The 16441-nt window shown below is 36.3% G+C and overlaps 1 long non-coding RNA gene across 1 annotated transcript in view; it reads right to left on the bottom strand.

Annotated features, from left to right (window-relative positions):
• Positions 1 to 395: 395 nt before the first annotated feature.
• The window catches only part of LOC140657082 (uncharacterized), a 201983-nt gene continuing 185937 nt past the window's right edge, over positions 396 to 16441 (bottom strand). Inside the window, exon 9 of the long non-coding RNA XR_012044210.1 lies at positions 396 to 486. This is a non-coding gene — a long non-coding RNA (uncharacterized lncRNA). The remainder of the gene's footprint in view (positions 487 to 16441) is intronic.

The raw sequence follows: 16441 nt of genomic DNA, 5'->3' as shown, positions 1-16441 counted from the left end.
AATTTCAAGACATCATATCGGATTATGTTAAAAACAGCACAAAAAGGCAAAGCTTTTATTAAAACGTAGTTACATGAAAGATTTCAGACGGGATGAAATTCAGCAGATGTTTTGTAGATAATTACTAGGTCACTTAAAGAAACGTTTACTTTTTGACTACTTACCAAGTGTGCAATAAAACAGGTGCTTTCCTGCTAGCACTGTTTAAAGAAAGATCTGGATAGATTTTATTTTGTAGAAGTGAAGTTTGTCCTACTGAAATACCAAATGTTGTCAACTGAAATACTTCATAAATTTTTCCAAGATGTAAGTTTTTACAGAAATACTGAAAACATTTGAAAACATCAGACCGAGAAATTAAACAGCTGATAACCCATTCTGCTCTTTTTTCTCCACACCTACAAGATTTCAGTAACACCAACATCTGGCATGCCACTGTAGAGCTGAATCTATTTGTGTTACACAGTTTCACTCACCTCTGTACATCTGCAATGAAACAAATGGAGACAAACAATTTCAGAAAATAAGTATGCTCTCAATCACTTTCTAGAGAAACTCACCTCTCCCTAGTAACTACTACAGGAAGCCTGACAAGACTAAGTTTATGTTTAATTCGTAAGCCCTGGGAGAAAGATGGCATTTCTTGTCCGGACCAGAGGCACTTTCTCTCCACCTCCGAGGAAGAAAGTCAAGCATTTAGTCAGGGGGGAACTCAAATGCATTCCAGCCAGTGTCCCAGTCTGAAGGACCAAGAGACATCCAGTAAAACTTGTTTTACTTACAGATCTTATTGGAATGTAAGTTGTCGAATAACATGCTGGTTGCTCTTACAGCCGGACACAGAAATCACAGCCCAACATGAGCAAGTCTGTCTCAAGAGACCACTCTTGCCAAAGAGACAGAATCCAAAGAAAACTCTCATACTATGGCACAGCTTGGCATGAACAAAACCTGCATTCACAGAGTCTAGTACAGCCAAATACAGGGCATCTACCTAAAAACAGACACTCACCAATACTTACTTTAGAAAAAATAACATAAACAACATCATCACCATTTAAGTAGTTTTGTGCGAAGTTATACCTTGGAGGGTTACTGTAGAATTTCAGCGGCTTAAGACAAGTCTGCAGACTAAAGTATGACAGAGATATATCCGAGTTGTTTTACATACAATAGGATTTTAGGTAGTGGATTTTTTCTAACTGTAGCTACAACAACATGTTTTCTGTTGTGGAGATTAATAAAATAAGACATATTTGGCTTCACAAGGCTGCTTCCACCATCCAAGTCATCTCCCGTAGGTGTATCTATGTCACATTATAATCCAGAATCTGCCTCAAACAGCACCAAGTAGTAGGAATAACAGCTAGGGACACCACAAGCTCTGGCATTTTGTGTTCGCATTTTTGTCATGAAACTTCATCCCACAGCATATTTAACACAAATTAACCCTAATCACTTCAGTCTATGGTATTATCTGAAGTTCTGCAAATAGTTGCAATGACTGATTTCACAGCATTTCAACAAGAGGTTCAATGGAATTCAAGGTTTTATAAATCTTAAATTATAATTTGGTTCTGCAAAACTAACTTTATGATTTTTAAAAAACGTAAAGCTGTGGGGAATTTTCCACAAGGGATACTTTGTTGGCATGAACAATGTAAAAATGTAGAATCTAAATAAAGAAGTTATAAAGTTCCTGATTCAGATTCCATTAAAAACAGTAAGCACCGTGCCACTGACTTCAGGTGGAGTGGCTGGCCTGTTCCACCTCTACAGTGGCTCCTGTACAGGCTCGGTAGATGTGAAATGGTAGAAATAAGCACTGGAATGGTAGAAATAAGCACTGGAAAATACAAGATAGGAGTTTCTGGGCTGGCAGGAAGAGAAGAAACCACAGTGAAACTAAGTTTAACTTCTGCAGAGGAAGTAGCAACAGCTAAGATCAGAATTTAAGAGTTTTTTCTTTCTCTGTACTACAGGAGACTACAGATAATGCTACATATAAAAAGTAATTCACTGTTAGAAATAATACTTGTCTCCCTCTTATCTTTACTTTCCCCATCCTATTTTCTTGAAATAAGCTAAATAAACATCAGGTTGTACTCCTATCACATTTTTAAACAAGAAATTTCACTTTAACCAGACTGCTAACATTAGATGTTTTTCTTAAATCAAGTATGTGAAACTTCTAACTAAAAAAAAGTCTGAATAATTCTAGCTCCTTCCGGACAATAGATCCATCCTATTTAATGTTATTAAAATAACAAAATATGAGATACAGCATTTAAAATTGAAGTTTGTAAAGCTGGAAAGATGTAGCATTTATGCTGTTTCTCATACCTAATTGACTGGGTTACCATTCTAACAGTACACATAATGAAGAAAGAGTGATGAAGAAAACTCTCTAAGAACCGACTTTTTTTTCTTTTTATGCTACCTCTCAGCTGCCTCTATAGCTGTTTTACTGTTTTCCAACACTACTTGTTACTTTACTTTCTCAAGGCCAACTATTTACTGTGTTGGATCTGTAGATCCACATTTAGTTGGAAAAAACCTCGCATAGGTACTCCCTCATACACATTCACAGCTCTGCACTTCCAGACTTTGCTTGCATCACAGGATGCTCCATGGAACCCAAATCTACACTGTGCTTCTCGCTCAAGACTGCTGGACCAAGAAGGCAAAAGGAGTTTGCATACTGACATGGGTCCAGCTGGACTTCTTTGAAGAAGATGAAAGATTGTTCACATCTTACTGTAGAAGTTCCCAGAGCCTTTTGGGGAGGCATGTTTCTAGGGCAGTTTGCTGCAAACAAAATTCTGTTGTATTGTATTCCTCTAGCATAGGAGTTTATTAGAACAAGATAGGGAACCATCTCTGAGACATCAGTATGCACCTGAATAGCTTTTGCTTACAGTTCTGCCCCAGTTAGAGGGAAGAGGACAGATGATCTGTCATGACTAAAAAATATTTCTGCTGAGGTAATGGCAGATCTGAGATGCTATTCACAAACAGAAGCTAGTGAATGGCTTCTGCTCCAGTTCACCTCTTCCAGTTTCAGTACAGAGGGGCAAATGAGAACAGTTACTATTTTAGTCATGTGCTTCGTACTTAAATAGCAAAGATGTGAGTCCCAGTAAAGATAAGGCAAACTCCTTATTCACAGTGCATCCTAATGAGACCTCACATCAGTTTCCAATAATTTATTCAGTAAGCCTTTTAAATCAATCCTTTCCCTCATCTCTGCCTCCTCGATCTCTTCTTTCTTCCTTCCTGACTCTGCAATTAAGTCATAATGCTGAACTTGGGATATCAACATCCTGGCTTTCCAAAACATAAAGCCCACTGAATGGATCAGTTCCCCACTTAAGAAGCTTTAATGTATAATGTGGCTTTGGCCAAAGGTGGAGCAAGCAGCACATGCTTCCCTTCGTGGGTTTTGATGCATTATTATAACGCAGTCAATGAGCACACTGATGGACAGCTAACAACTAACCTTATAAACAGACTTCAGTTTGCCTGCAGATTCAAAAAGAAGAGCCTGTCAATGTTGTTGGAAGCTCACAGATGAACAAAACAGAGCTCTACCACTAGATATGTAGCAGAAGAGTTTATGAAAAATATTCTGATTCTAATTCGGTTGAAATTCTTATGCATTTGCTTATAATATGTCTACAGTGTCACGCACAACACAAACAACCTGCCTTACAGCTACAACGTGGCCTTATTTAGTATGCATTAAGCATATACATGCCATTAACATAATACAACTCTCCTGGTATTGATTAAACATCCAAATATACATTGTGACAAGCAATCTGCCATAAAATATCATACAGTGGTACTTCAGGTAAGAATACCTTTTGGCTTTAACTTCCTTCTAGTTACATCTATTTAACTTCTAGTTACATCTATTCTATTCTATTCTAACATCATCATCATAAGCTCAAGGCTTACTCTCATTAGAGTAATTAAATTATTATTATTTTTAAAAACAGCAATAATAGCCAAAAACTCAAACCTAAATTCCTCATATCTCTGTAAGTGACATGTAGCTTAACTTTGCGCCTACTATTTCATGATTGTATCTTTTCAGATAAAATTAGGAAAAAATAGTGTTCCTTCCTATGATTACCTTTTCTTTTTTTTTTTCTTTTTTTTTTTTTGGTAAGTTAACTTAGAAGAAAGGAGACAGTTTCATTTGATTGCTTATCAGGTAGTCATGCATATGAGTGACTGACTGTACAACACCAATACCGACTGATGAATAACAAAAGTGAATAGTACAGGGTAAAAGCTTTCAGGATCTGCAAGTTAAACATGTAACACTTGTAATATTTAATATTAGTACTAGTAATGATGAACAACAGGAACAATTAAAATATCAGTTATTTGTGTTAAAAACCCCCAAGTCTAGTTCCTAAACAAGGCATCATTATTTTAAAGAGCTAAATGCAAGAAATATTATACCCGTAACAAGTTAAGTGGGATGCTTTTACAGCCACAGAGGATCTAGGTCTTTAATTCTTTATTCTTTAATTCTGCCTCTCTCAGGTAATTTTCCCAGTTTCCTAAAACATACCAGTTCTTTCTAAGAGGCTGTAACTTTGTAACAAGGCCTTAAGGGTAATGTATTTGCAATATACTATGTAACCATTAGGATGGGCTGGCCTATGGGTTTTTAACCCTTAACTGTGAAAAGCAGCAGTACTCACTCCTGCTTCCTCACTTCTGACTAGCCACCACTGTAAACTCATGGGATAAAAGCTTCATATTGTGCCTAACCACCAGGTACACTTTCTATATAATTAGAACCAAACAATAATGCTTTAAACTGCTTTGATAGTCTCTCCAGAGATCTGAAATAACCTAAAACTGAAAACATGAAATCTGCCAAGATGCTGAAAAATTTATGCTGTGCAGACATTTCTCAAAGGACTCATGCTGCTCACAGCTGTACCAGAGATACAGTGGCATGCAGGGAGATTCAGGGAAGAGCAACAATTCTGAAAACACTACTAGACCTCATGATTTGAGAAAGTATTTGAGCCTTCATTGTAAGAACAGAAGATTAGGAAGGGCACTCGCTGGAACCTTTTCATACATACACTTGCATGCAATGAGGCAATTACCTTTGGAGCTCATTCTGACCAGAGATTTCATTCATTTGCCAGAACAAATGATGATGTGCATAATAGAGTTTCTGGTGAGGATTAGCCACTGAACAGCTGATTTGTACTGAAGAGAATCTGTTTAAGATGACAGGTAATTATCTTTGATTCAAGCTTGACTGCAGTTTACTTGAAGACGAGATATTGTATGAGCTTTTCCAGTATGAAATACCTCAAGGTCCCCACAACACGTACCAAGCTGGGATGGTATTGACTCACCTTTGACAGAGAGATGAATTCTTTTGCTCCCGAGAGATTTTATTTTCCATTTTTATTCACTGTAAATGTGGCACTCGGGTCTTTAGACCTTTACTGTAGTTCAAATTCATATTCCTCTTAGCTAGTTTAAATACCATAACATACATCTTTCAAATATATTCATAATTTATACATCATTGAAATATCATTTTGTCTGTAGCTTAGACATGCTTTTGAGCTCTCTTGCTCAAGATCACACATTACAAACATTCTTTACTCCATGGCTGCTTTCAGCTTTTTGAGGTTTCCTACGTACATAGAACTACAGAGTTTCACAGGGTCTACACAGCCTTCCCACACACAGTCATGCTGCCAGTACCCTGAGCTGGCTGGAAGCAAGGCAGAAACTTCAGCATGCATCTGAACCTGCCTTAGAAGCAGCTGACAGCCTTCCTAAACAGCTATGGCTAGAGTATGTCTTATATACAGACCTGATGAACAGTTTTGAATGAAGACAGACATTTTCTGGGAATGATATATGTCTCAATAGTTCTGCGATGACAAGAAATAAGTAATATATTCCTGAAGGTCTGTTACTCCTGCCTATCTTTCTGTTTCACAAGCATTGGCTAGCACTTGTGAAACATTCCCTCACTTTTTTTGAGCCCATTTATACTAAGCCTGAACATGGAAGAACCCTTTTCTCGGGTCCATTGCACATAGAATAATACATAAACAAATACACAAAATTCTCCCATCTATTGTAACATATCTCTGTGCAAAAGTACATTTTTCCCATATTGCCCATCGTTTCATCCCCTTTGAAGACATTTAGCGAGCAACGAAGCTGAATGTGTTTTCACACTGGCATACTAACATGGCTTTATGTAAGTGGAGGCAGATTTCTTGCAGTTCAAACAGGTTTGTATCCCCATGAACTTACTTATCCTTCCAAAATGAATGATACTAAAGATTCTATAAAAGAAAAAGAAGGTGAGGTGCAGCTGACAAGCTGACAAGAGAAAGGTGAAAGATTTGAAAGACTCAAAAAAATAAAAAGTCTTTGCATGCTTCTAATGGCCTTTCTTCTAGTACATTGGGTAGGACAAAAACGCCACTGTAAGGTGACACAAAGAGTGAGATGGGGAGAATTTCTGTTGTAGGAGGAAGGAAAAAAGGCAGTCAAATCCTGCAAGGACATCTCAGAAACCCACAGTGCTGCTGTGCAAGAACAAAATAGAAGATTGAGAAGAATTTTTTGTGAATGTTTGAGAAGTTTAAGAATGGATCGGGACATATAGAATTCTCCTAATAAAGAAGATTACAGGAATCAAACTACAATGCAGCTTCTTACTCTATTCAAAATTGAAATCTACTGGGTGATTATTGATCTAAAAAGTTACAGTCCAGGGGTTGGATCTGGCCATCCAGCGTCCTTTCATCTTAGCTTCTGCCCCTTCCTGGAGAAGCTGAGAAACACAGAAGTCTGCACAGTGAATATCTATCCCAGTGGCCATGAAAAACTGCTGTTGCTCTGCCACCTAAGAAGAGCAGATAAGCCTGTAGGCATATATTTCACTGCACAGTGTGGTTCAACATAGAATCAGCAGTAGCTATTATTGCAACTGAAATTCAAAGCTTGGGTTCAAACCTCCACAGCTTCTGAAATGGTATTGTTGCCCAAAAGAAATGATATTATTTCCTCCAGACATACTTCTTGACCACAGTTCCATGACCGGCTACTGCTGTGTTGATTTGGCAAGTGGCAGAATGCATACCAACATAATACAGGGAGCACAGACTAATTAAAGTGTCTTTGTATTGTCTGAAGTATTTGTTGAATCAGGTGTGTGTAGGGAATAGGAATAAAAGCCTGGCTATCAGAGAAAAAAGCTCAGGTTATGTAGGAACAAAGTAATATTACATCATCCCTTTAATTTGCATCACGTTCTTCCTTTAGCTTGGTATTTTCTGCTGTAGCAAGAGTCTGTCCTCTGTCAGTGAATTGTATTAATTGTCAGGCCAACAAAGAACTTCAACAGAGCTTCTCAGTCAAAGCTCTCCAAAGTCAATGGTAGTGATCAAATTTGGCTCTGGAAAATTCAGGCAAATTCCAGTAAAAATTAATTTCTTTTCATTAAAATTTATTTGCTGGGCTTAAGTTATATTCAATGCTACCAGCCAAAAGTGCCATACACAAACCTGTTTGTCTATTCTTTCCAGATTCTTTAGCAGTTTTAAGAATTCTGTTAGATTACACAGAGATTTAAAAGGGATAAGTCATTCCAGTTAGTAGTATCTCAAATTTGTTTCTGCTTTTAGTTGCATCCCTATTTAACTGAGTTGTACTTGCAAGATTTAGCTCCGCTTCTTATGAAATAATATGCGAGTTTCAACATGGATCTACTGCAGATTAAGGCCTACTCAATTTGCAAACTAAGAATTAACACAGTTTTCTTTAACACTGTAAAATTTTGAAAACAAACAGATCATGGGAAGTACCAACTCATCTCATTTTAACTGACACATTCACACCTTTGCTGATAGCATCTTTTGGCTAGAGAGAGCTTTCTGCAAGGCTGGGTTAACAATGCACCAGAGTTTATGTTTACATAGTGATAGCTGTATCCTGGAAACTGCAAAAGACAGTTTCTTGAGCAATTCAAGAATATAATGTAGCATTGTATATTCTAGCTTCTATTTCAGCTTTTTTTTCCCCTAGGTTTTTTCTTGTTTGGTTGGTTGGTTTTTATGCCTATTGCTGCTCCTGATACTAAAACAATGATCATTGGAAAAGTTTCTGGAAATTCCACTGAATTAACTGTGGCATAAGCCAAGCAGAAGTGGTCCAACAAAAGTTCTACCTATAGCCAGGCAGTGAAAAAAGTTGCAGAAATACTACTGGTTTCCTTAGCAAAGAAGATCAAGCTTACCCTGCAACAGTCTAAATTTTATTTAAATCCATTTCAAATTCAGGGACGATCTTTCTGTTGGACATTTGAGCATTCCCCAACAAAACCCACACTTCGAGCTTCTAAGAATGACCACTATAATCATAAATACATATATGCTAGAACAAAAGTGAAGAGAACAGTTATTACATACTGGGTTTTTCATTAAGCTTTGCTATAAGGTCATTAGTATCCTCAAAAATTGAAAAATTCGATTTTTTTCAAAAAATTGAAAAATTAATGATGTATTTTTATTCAGATTTGCTGAGAAACACTTTAGCACAACTACCCACATACACAGTTCTATATTTTCAAGTACAGAAATTATTCCTCCCGCTCTCATGCCCCCAATTTTAAATTGAGGCTACCTATAAGCCATAGCAACAAGTATTTCCTACTTAGCCTCTTCAGACAAAGTCCAGTTATTTTCAGCAAGGCTGGAGATCTTTGGTTCATGCCTTCACAACCCAAAGGGTAGCATTTTTTTCCCAGTGAATATTACAGAAAAAAGCTTAAATCATTAGCATCTTGCCAATTCCTAAATGGTGAAGTTGTACAAGCTCATATTAGAAAGAGCAAAACCACTGTGTCCCCACCTTGGGTCATACAAATAGCTTCACAAAAGGATCTACTTGCAGAAAAGAAATATGCAGAAATGTCTTGGCTTGTTTCAGTTCATTTCATTTGTTTTCTTTTTTTTTTTTTTTTTTGACCTTCAAGTGCCATCACAGGGAACAAGTGCAAAACAGAACACTAATTAGGACACTCCAACCACTCTTAATAACTCTTAATAAGCAGCCTTCCTGTACTGTATGAATCAGCACCACGCTATGAAAAAATTCCTTCAGTTTTCAGGCAATATTCCATCACATTATGCACATTTCTCACAATGCCCTTGCCAACAAAAAACTTACCATCACCTCTGCCGAAACTCAACACACTCTTAGGGTTACTTTTAGTTACTTAAAATAAGACTAATGAGGTACTCACTCTAGTTTATTTTTTACTCATTAACAGTTTATTCAACTTTAATGTAGCCTAAATCAACAATTATGGGATCTCTGTTGTTTGGTTTTAATGCTTTAGGCACTATCAGGATTACTGTTCACATCTGAAAAAAATGCAAAGGTACTCTGGATAATGTTTCCTCTGGAAATGTACATTTACAATTAAAATTAATTGCAATGATTAAACACCAACACTTTGCCTCAATTATCTGAGCACTCACATTAGAAAAGAGAAACAGTAAAATATTTATTTGCAAGAATTAGAGAACATTACTTTTGGCCTTAGTGAAGTCTAAAATGCTCATTAAAGGTCTGAGTGAGCTTTGGAATACTCAATTTCCCATTAAAGCTAAAATATTGACCACGGCACACACATTTCTTCTTCTGAGCTCACCTACAAATCTAAATCAGTTCCTCAATTGTCTGACACTTTGAAGCAAGTGGCTTTTTGAAAATATCAGGATACAAAGAAACTATGAGCATCAATCCCTTGAATGAAAGTATTTCCCTCTTTTGCCCTTTCTTGATTCATAACATTTTCTTAAAGAGGAAAAGAGCAGAAAAAATCCCCAAAACATCCTTACCAGTTAAAGTTCTATGCAGCACACATAAGTTTAACACCTCACTGCTTCGTAAAAGTTATTTTTTATATGAGGGTCCAATGCTGTGAAATTCAGTGACATTTCTCAAGTACTTGCATAAGTATTCTGCACGACATACACGCAACACATTAAAATGCAACACATTTATACATGCTGTTCATTAGCAAACCCATAAATTGGTTCTAACTCTGTATTTTGACATGTCCTGGCTAAAAGGTCTTGAAATATTGATGATAGCTTCCCAAAACTGGCCATCTCCCATTTTCAACAGGATCAGTGGTAGCTACCTGAACTGTACAAAGTGAATCTGCTAGAACTAACAGAAAACTCAGAAGTATTTAATAGCATGGTTTTGGATTCACGTGTATCATGGGACCACTCTAGATGGTCCATTCTTGCTTTTCAGACACACAGTAAAATTCCAAGATTATCTAGGGCATAGTGAGTTCAAAACTGTATCACAAGTTTAGATCTTTTGCAGTTTAACATTTGCAGAACCAAACAAGGCATTGAAATTTCCCTGGATCTCCTGCCTCCAAAGTTGAATCCAGTCTGGCTGATAATACCACTTTTCTTTGGGTTGTATTAATATCCGAATGTTCATACTAACTCTACTTTCACTTATATCAGTGATAAAAATATACTACTCCAAAGAAGTAAACATAAGTAAATAACTAAGTAACTTTCCAGCCTAAGACAATTTCTTAATTTTGGCTGTGCCCATTTCTGCTGTCTCAAATTGGATATAGAATACAATTAATCTATGGACTTTTCAAGAAGCAAATTAAAGCAAGCAATTTCTCTACTTTGTAATCCTGGTAATACTTTATTTAATTTTAATGAGCTTGAAGTAATTCAGAGTCTTCCCAACAAAACATTATGTTGTATTGACCAAACATAAGCAACCAACCTAAATATGTAGGTCTACTGATTTTACATCTCCTGATGAATGCAACTTATTTTCTCTACTGCATTAATGCCAAATAAGCAAACATCTTTTTGCACTGTAATAATTAGATCTATACAGCACTGCTATACAACAAACAGTACTACCACTATTACTCTGAGGTTTCAAAATAGTCAAATTGGATCATCAAAAAAGGTTGGTGTAGAATTAATTGAAAAAAATGCTACAACTCACCTCAAAACTACTTGATCATGATGAGAGAAAAGGCTAAATAGTATGTAAAATCATATACTTAAATCAGCATGAATCAAGCCAGTAGTCAGGCTGTTAACAGTTTCATCCTCTTGGTTGACAGACTGGGGAAACATTATATATTATTAATATGGCTGGCTAATTTCTAATTAGGAAACCATTAGCAGTTCTAACAACCGTAGATTTTGATGGATTTGCAGTCAACCTGGCCAAAAACCCCATATAAATTACTAGGTGACCTCTTGCATGGGATTCCTCCATCTGTCCATTATCATTTAATGCCACTCAAATCTGGATTAAAAATTGGAAAAATGCATTTTTGTTCTGACCTAATTTCCTAGGTGCACAATGACCTCTTACCTTCTTCTGTGGACTTGCCGTCAGAGGAATATATTAGTTTCTCTTCATTCAAACTGTTTTTTCTTAATTAAGAAGAAAAAAGCAAGGTATTTCCTGGCTCACTAGAGTTCACTCATAAATCTAAGTTTGAATATGTACCCTAAGAGAAAAGCATCTATTAAATCATATGCATACGGTCTATTTGTAAAATGGAAGAATAATAATTTACATTAGTTGGATCTGAGTTCAGATGAGAAGTCAAGACAGTTTCACTGAATATGCAATGAAGCTCACAGTAAACAAATGCATTTCATATAAGGTGATGTGAGGCTACAAGAAGGCAAAGTGACATGAAATATGAAGAAGCTGCTCAAGGCCTTGTTCACTGAGATATATAATAGCATCATTCTTCCAGAGAGATAGATTATTGAGTTAAACAGTATTTAGGTTTTTTCTTTTTGTTACTTAGGCTCATAAAAGCCATATGAGTCTGGCAGAGTCTTGAATAAGTCTTATTGGATTTGTTCATATCACCAAGTCAGCATACAAATTCAGCACAGGTGGTAGTTTCTTTTCTGAAAAAGGTATAACATAAGACTAACAGTGCAGCATTTGCAAAAGAAAGATTGTAAACATTTATAAAGTTCAGTTTTCCCTGTGCTGAAGAGACAGCAGAACTTTAAGTAAAAGATGTAGCAACTTAAAAAACACCCAAATGCATTTTAGGTAATAAATGGAAAGTCTAAATGGAATGTATCCGGAATCAGTAAGACTGAAGAGATGCTTTGACGTATTCATGTATCACTAAAGAAGACAGTCTCAAATATCTAGGTGCATATTTCTAAAGAAGATTTGAAGGCTTTTAAAACCTTCACTGCTCATCAACGAACTGCTGCTTCTTTATAAGGAGTCTTATTTCAGATACTCTAGCTCCTAAGTACACTGAGGTTCAATTTCCATCATTTTATTGTTGTCACTTTTGTGCGTTGGTAAGAAATTCTGTTTTGTAGTAGAATTAAGTAAGTACAGGAAGAAGTTCCAAACTTTCATAGAACAGGATGCAACAGATTGATCATAATCTTGTGTCCCAAAATGAATAAAGCATACATCAAATACACAAACAAGATATACTAGGGAGAATAATACCAACCTGGCAAAGAATAACTACCTGCAAAAACTGATCTACTGCTTTTTGTCTCAAGCCTGTGGTTATTCACTAGAATAAAATGGACTGAGTGGCAGCACAGCTTTCAGCTAGGTCAAAGATGGCTTTTTGTAGATAATAACTGGATGCCAAGTCACTGAAAAAAGGCATGTTTTAATCAAAGAAGAAAATTTCTCATGAGATTTCACTTCTGAAATTAAGCAAGGAGCTCATGTATTCTCCTGTGTTTGCAAGCTGTACTCTGTGAAGCTGTAATCCCACTCAAAAGTAGTAAAGGAAAGGTCCCTTACTGCTTTTCTCCCCCCCCTGCCCTGTAAACACAAATCCCCTTTTCTTCCCCTCTTCTTCCAAAATACCGAAACCGGGGTGGGGAGGGTGGGGGTGGGAGGTTGGTTTTGTTTTTTTAAGAGTGATGAAACCTGAACGAGATTTAAAAAACAAAACAAAACAAAACCAAAAAACTAAACCTCCCCACAAACCCAAAACTAAAAACCAAAAACCAAACCAAACAAAAAACCCCCCCAAGAACTAGTATTAATTCATGTAGTAATTATTGGAAAAGCTCATTGCATTAATATTAACTAATCAGAGAATCTGACTTTATTCTGTATTTCATTAATAGAAAGAATTAGTTCGGGTTTTATCCACTACCCTATAATGAAGCTTTCAAGTAAAGTATACTTTATAAGCACTGAAGATGGCTACACTGTGTTACCCAGCAAGTGAGCTATTCCTAAGATTCTCTTCCACTAAAAAAAAAGTGAGACTGTAGACAGCCCCGCTTCTAGAACATACTATAACATACTATATATTATCACTGATTCCTTTAAAGATCTCAGACTCGCAAAGAAAAGCACAAAAGTAGTCATTTACGATTAAGTTCAAAAACCCCATAAAAGTATGCATTATATGTAAATGTATAACTCATGTATACATTTGGATCTTCTTTGGAAAAGATAAGAAAATGTTAAATGTTTGTGAAAAAGAGGCATGATTGAAAATTAAGAGCCAAAGCAGGATTGTTAATCAAATTTCTCAGTGTTTCACTGTCTGGCTGTCAAGACATTTCCATGCCATTTAACAACTTGACTTCTATGTTACTACCGCAGTTTAATTTTTAGAGAAGGACTGTCTAGATTTCAGGTGCAATCACAGTGTTTGGTATCCACTATTGTTCTCATTCAGTCCCTGGCATTTGAAAATTTGTTCACTAGCTTGTTCAAACATAAGAGAATTGCAATTAAATTACTATGTGCCCTTCTACCAATTTTACTATCTTTTCTATAAAATGAATATGCTAAGTAATTTAATAAATTATTAATAATAACTAATCGATAGACATCAATTACCATGGATAGCAGATTTATATACAGCTCTAGCCTGTAATGCACATGAAAGACCCTCCTTCCCTTTCTCATGAAATAAAACTTTCTTCTGCTGCAACTTCAATCAAAACTTGATTTTAAATATACCCTTTAATATTTAATTAGTTTGATATGTTTATATTTAATTCCAAACACTGCCTCCCATAGATGATTAATTATTGCTCAGTGCAACTGTAATATATGTATTTTTTTTAAACATATGAACAATGTCAGTTTCCCATCTGATTCTGAGGCCACGCTTTTCTCTAATGACTTGGGCACTTGATTTCTCTTCCCAGAACTCCCTTTTATGTCTTGCATGAATATAGGCAACATCTTCATACCTTTTTTTTCTAGTTCAGAACATAAGCTGATACACTTCAGTCTCAAGGAATGGTCCTGTATTGAGGAAATACCAATAAATTGCACTTTCCTTCCTTTAAGGAGACTGAGTGCTATGGTAATCACTACTTTAGAAGATGTTTTACCTTCAGTCAAGGTATACAAACACGGGAGTGGTATGAGATCACATGTGAAAACTTCCTTTTCCACTACCTTTGCTGAATCATTGTCAGGAAGAGTAACATGCTCTTAAATGCTGCTGAAGAATATACACTTCAGAAAAAGAAATAACAAAAAGCCAGCCACTGTTAACTTTCTGTCTTAAGAAACCATTGTTCAGGAACCTAAGTAAAAACAGTAATAGAAGAAAAAAAAGACCTTAAAGTTGACAAGCTGAGTAGTATTAAGTTTGTTCCTGTAGAAAAATCGATTGCTAGAAAGCCAAGAAAGCAGAAAAGATAGCAGACTGATGAGAGAAAGGAAAATTAGGATCTCATTGCTAGGCAATAGTGTTCTCACTGACAGCTCTTTTCTAAAGATGATAAAGATGGGGTAGATAATATATATTTTGAAAATACATTTTCCCCTTTTACCTCAGATTGCCCAAATTCACATAATTCACTCTGATTTACAAATCTATATTGTACTTCAAGTTTAAGGATGAAGGAGGCACCATCTAGAAATCCACTACTGCCAGTTACAAAATAACTCCTCTCCCTCTGAAACTGAAGATACAATATTGAATTGCAAGTCCCATAAGCGTTCAAGAGGTATTTTAGATATATTCAGTATGGAGACTAGTGGCTTTACAGAATCTCCAACATCCTGAATGCTGCTATAAAAGCTAAGCGCATAAGTAAGATACATACATATATTCATATGTAAGCATGCATAGCTTTTCAAAAGCAAGACATACAAAATTAGTAATACATCATAATTTGAAGTTTGACAGAGCTTCAAGACTAAAGGAAAAAGCAGTGTTTTTACTGTACTGGTCACCAACCAAGTAAGACAACAGCACCCTAAATATTTGCCTAATTTTATTTCACCTTGAAATAACTAACAACAGGATACACCAAAAAAGAATACCAGATACTGTTGCAACTCCCACTTACAAGTATTAGCCTTTGCCTCAGATTTATGAGGGAACATCTCCCTACCTCTCAAATCATCATTACAGCTTTAAGGAAGGTTTCCATATATTCTTGGCCTCAACATTTAACAATATTCTGCTTTCTCTGATGGGTGTTAGCAACAAAATGCATTTATGCTTCCAAGGTCACATGCACACGAAGGAGGAGAGAAACTGAAGAAAACTCTCTCTACCTTCATTTTGCCCAAATTACAGTTTGTTTACAAGAGAGGTTTGTGGAAAGTCAGGCTCAAGTGTTAGTTTCACTTACTATATGCTGTAGGATTTACCATGTATAAGGAGAAATCAAGTTTAAACCTCCCTTACACTATGGGGAGCAAACACTTAGAGGTACACGTGAATAATATGATCTTAACCTTCAGTTCACCACTTCGGCTTCTCACTGGTTCTCACTTGCCCCTTTGCATTTTTATACACACACATATATATGTCTAAACTAAATACATATATACATACATAGTTTTTATATGTATATAAACTATCATATATGAATATGATAGCTTCATATGAATGACATGGAAAGATTGCTGCTAACACTATTGCTAACTGCTACTACGATGAAGCTAAAAAGCTAGAAGCAATGAAGGCGAACTGCTTCTAGCAGTCCACCTTCTAGTCCACCTTCTGAAGGTAGGTGGACTACCCTGCCCCTGTTTCTGGAAAGGCTATTTAGAGTTACGGCTGAAAACCAAGATCAAAAAGAAGAGCAGCTCTTCACTTGCTAGGGTGTGGTTTCTCTCCCCTGCTGCCCCTCCCTATAGCAGAGCTTTCATTCTCGGCATATCAGTCGTGGTTCACAACAAGGGTCATGACACTAATCACCACCTGGAATAGGAAACGTTTTAGAGATCCTGCCACAGGATCCCCTCTGGGCCACATACAGCGTCTCTGTGGCCCTAAAACATTAGTACTTTGTGTGCTTTATTCAGTGCAAAGAATCTGACATAATGTGACGGATATATTACAGCCCCCAAGAATGGTATTGTT

The sequence above is a fragment of the Ciconia boyciana genome, chromosome 9 (assembly GCF_034638445.1).
Source record: "Ciconia boyciana chromosome 9, ASM3463844v1, whole genome shotgun sequence".
In the NCBI taxonomy this organism is placed as follows: domain Eukaryota; kingdom Metazoa; phylum Chordata; class Aves; order Ciconiiformes; family Ciconiidae; genus Ciconia; species Ciconia boyciana.
The sequence above is the reverse complement of the archived record's forward strand: the minus strand, read 5'-3'. Positions and strand labels throughout refer to the sequence as shown.